Here is a 3910-nt window from a genome sequence, read left to right as displayed (position 1 = left end):
TGCGTGCGGGTGTGCTGGAGCAACGTCCGCGAGAGGTGCTCGCGCCGACCTGAACATCGGCCCTGACAGGAACCGACCCGCCGGGAAGCCTCTCCGACGTGCCCGAGGAACGCCTCGACGGGCGCCTGCGTGCGGGTGACGTGAGGTGCATCGTCGGGAGCCGGAGGCGCCGCCGCCTCGGCCGTGACAATCCGCGGGGTCCCCCCTCTTTCGCTTTCCGAGCCTCCGGGACCCACACAAGCAGCCGGGGACGCCCCCGGACAGACGCGTTCGGGCGCCGGCGGACCGCCCGCCGGCTTCTGGCCGCTCTCTCTCTCTCTCCACAGCTCTGAGCTCGCGGCTCGTTGCTGCTTCTCCGGCGACTCGCACGCGCGAGACCGCTTCTCGCTCGCCGGCGGGGTAGCTGGGTCGGCAAACAGCTGGCGGCTACCGCTCCACACAACCCACGCCCGAGCCGACGCCACCACCGACGCCGCGCGCCCCCTTCTCGCTCGCGCGCCGGCTCTCCAAGCCCCAAGCGCTCGCTCGGCACCGCTGGCGGAGCAGAGTCCTCACTCTCTCCTATAGACGGACAGAAAAGTCCTTGCCTCAGAAACGACGCGGGTCCTTTTCCAGGCTACCGCGGCGAGGCACCCGAGCGCAACCGACTTTTACCTCGACCTAACTGGAGGCACAGAGAAACAGCGACGCCTACCACACCTTCCGAGCCGTGGCACGAGCTGCTAGTCTACCTCCAGCCCCACGGCGGGCCCCAAAGTCCCGTCGGAGACGCGGTAGACCTGGCCGCCGTTCCCTCTGCCCGATCGTCGGCAAACTCCTTCGCGCGGGTAGACCTGGCAACCTCAGGAGGACACGGGGAGACCCGCCGGCCGGGAACCAACACCGCCGGCCCGCCTTCCTTCGCTTTTCGAGCGGGCCCTTCCGGCACTTTTCGGACCTTTTCGGGCTTTTTCGGACCTTTCCGGGAATTTCCGACGCTTTCCGCGCCATCGGAACCGCTCGGGAACCGCTCGACCCACCGACGGGCGCGCGCCTTCGCAAACGCGCGCGCGCGCGCGCTCCCGTCGCTGCCGGGCAGACCCCAACGCCGTTCTCGCGGCCGGACCTGCAGCGACCCCTACAGGTCGCCAACCGGCAAAACAAAACATGGCGACCGCGGCCGGGTAGACCTGGCGGCTGCTGTCCGCAGCACTTGTACAAGGCGCCCGCGGCCCCCCCGAGCCGGGGAACACCTGCCGGCCGGGAACCAACCCCGCCGTCGTTTCCCTAGCAGGGCTCTGCTTTGTCTTGCTCAGCTTTCATCCGCATTGCTCTGCTCTCCTGTGCTGTGCTAGGCTTCCTTTGGAGACTGTCTCGCTGATTTTGCTGCTGAGTCGATTGGTAAATTTATGAACGCATAAACCGTCAGACACAGAACTTGGCCTCCCCGCAGCCCAGCCACTGTCCCCTCAGAACTGGCGCGTGTGGGCAGCAGGCCTGGCCAGCCGACATGGTCCATTCTGTGTCCCCAGCCATGCGGCGAGCTGCCAGGTGGGTCCCACTGCTCGTTGTGTGTCTGAGGTTCTTAAAGACAGTAAGTAACTACATGATTCCCACAACAACGGTGGAAGAAATCCACAACAACAACAACAACAACAAAATAGATAGAGATATATAAAACCAGCTAAGGCAAGACATGGTTCTTGCCCACCGTCACGGTGCACCAGGAGCTGTGAAGGAGGCTGGGGAGAGGGCGATCAGGGTACAGTCACTGTCCAAGTCTGGCTGCCACCTGCACACAACATGAGGGCCCTCCGGTCTGCCCCCCACAGACACTTGGAACCCAAAGGAGGGCTGGCCGCCAGCTCGCTACGTTCGCTTTGCTTCTCTTTGTTTTGCCTTGCTCCGCTTTGCTTTGCTCTTCCTGGCACAGTTTTGCTTTCCCATCCCTCCTTTCCTCTGCTGTTCTTGCCCCAGCTTTGCTTTGCTTTGCCTCAGATTGTTTTGCTGTTTCTTTCCTGAAAATGCTTTGCTTTTCCTTGTGCTACGTTCCCTTGCTCTGCTTTGACTTGCTCGGCTTTCCCTTCCCTGGCCATGCTTTCCTTGGTTTAGTTTTGGGTTATAGACCTGGCACTGCTTTGCTTTTCCTACCCCTGCTGTGCTTTGCCTTGCCTCAAACTGCTTTGCTTTGCTTTGTTTGCTTTGTCTTCCCTGGTTATGCTTTGCTTTTCCTGGTGCTACTTTCCTTTGCTCAGCTTTGCCTTCCCTGGCCATGCTTTGTTTTGCTTTATGGGGCCATGCTTTCCTTTTTTTACCTTTGCCTTGCTCTCTTTTGCCTCACCTGCTCCTGCTCTCACTTCTATTTTCAGGACATGCTTACCTTTGTTTTGCTTTGCTTTGCTTTATATTTCTGGCATTGCTTTGCTTTTCCTTCTCTGCTCTGCTTAGCTTCTCTTAACCCGGCTCTGATTTGCCTTACCTCGAAATTTTTCGCTTTGTTGTGGTTTATATTTCTGTTTTTTTTTTTTTTTTGTTTTTGTTTTTGTTTTGTTTTGGTTTTTTTTGTTCATTTTTTATTTATTTATTTATTTCCACTTCTTTCTCTTTCCTGGCACTGCTTTGCTTTTCCTGGTGCTACTTTCCTTTGCTCAGCTTTGCCTTCCCTGGCCGTGCTGTGTTTTGCTTTATGGGGCCATGCTTTCCTTTTTTTACCTTTGCCTTGCTCTCTTTTGCCTCACCTGCTCCTGCTCTCCTTTCCATTTTCAGGCCATGCTTGCCTTTGTTTTGCTTTACTTTGTATTCCTGGCACTGCTTTGCTTTCCCTTTTGCTACTTTCCTTAGCTCTGCTTTGCCTTGCCTGGCCATGCTTTCCTTTGCCTTGCTTTGTATTCCTGGCATTGCTTTGCTTTTCCTTCTCTGCTCTGCTTAGCTTCTCTTAACCCTGCTCTGATTTGCCTCACCTCCAACTTTTTCGCTTTGTTGTGTTTATTTTAAAGGTGTTTTTTTGTTTGTTTGCTTGTTTGTTCATTTTTTCTTTTTTTTTTTTTTTATTTATTTTCACTTCTTTCTCTTTCCTGGCACTGCTTTGTTTTTCCTTTTGCTACTTTCCTTAGCTCTGCTTTGCCTTCCCTGGCCTTCCTTTCGTTTGCTTTATCAGGCCATGTTTTCCTTTGTTTAGCTTTGCTTTGCTCTGCTTTGCTTTGCTTTGCCTTTCATCTTTTATTCGTTTTTCTTTTTTTTTAATTAATTAATTAAATAAATAAATTATTTATTTATTTATTTATTTCATGTTCCTTGCATGATTTGTTTTCGTTTTGGACCTATCTGATGTGTTTTTACAGGCCGTGCTTTGCTTTTCCAGGCCCTGGTGGTCACTGTTTTTCCCTATGCCTAGCAGGGCTTTTCATTTTCTTGCTCAGCTTTCATCCGCATTGCCTTCCTCTCCTGTGCTGTGCTAGGCTTCCTTTGGAGACTGTCTCACTGATTTTGCTGCTGAGTCGATTGGTAAATTTATGAACACATAAACCATCGGAAACAGAACTTGGCCTCCCCGCAGCCCAGCGACTGTCCACTCGGAACTGGCGCGTGTGGGCAGCAGGCCTGGCCAGCCGACATGGTCCATTCTTTGTCCCCAGCCATGCGGCGAGCTGCCAGGTGGGCCCCACTGCTAGTTGTGTGTCTGAGGTTCTCAACGACAGTAAGTAACTACATGATTCCCACAACTACGGTGGAAGAAATCCACAACAACAACAACAACAACAACAACAACAAAGCAGATAGAGATATATAAAATGTCACGGTGGACTAGGAGCTGTGAAGGAGGCTGGGGAGAGGGCGATCAGGGTACAGCCACTGTCCAAGTCTGGCTGCCACCTGTACACAAAATGGAGGCCCTCCGGTCTCCCCCCCACAGCCACCTGGAATCCAAAGG

Source organism: Anas platyrhynchos, chromosome 38 (assembly GCF_047663525.1).
Source record: "Anas platyrhynchos isolate ZD024472 breed Pekin duck chromosome 38, IASCAAS_PekinDuck_T2T, whole genome shotgun sequence".
Classification (NCBI taxonomy): Eukaryota; Metazoa; Chordata; class Aves; order Anseriformes; family Anatidae; genus Anas; species Anas platyrhynchos.
The sequence above is the reverse complement of the archived record's forward strand: the minus strand, read 5'-3'. Positions refer to the sequence as shown.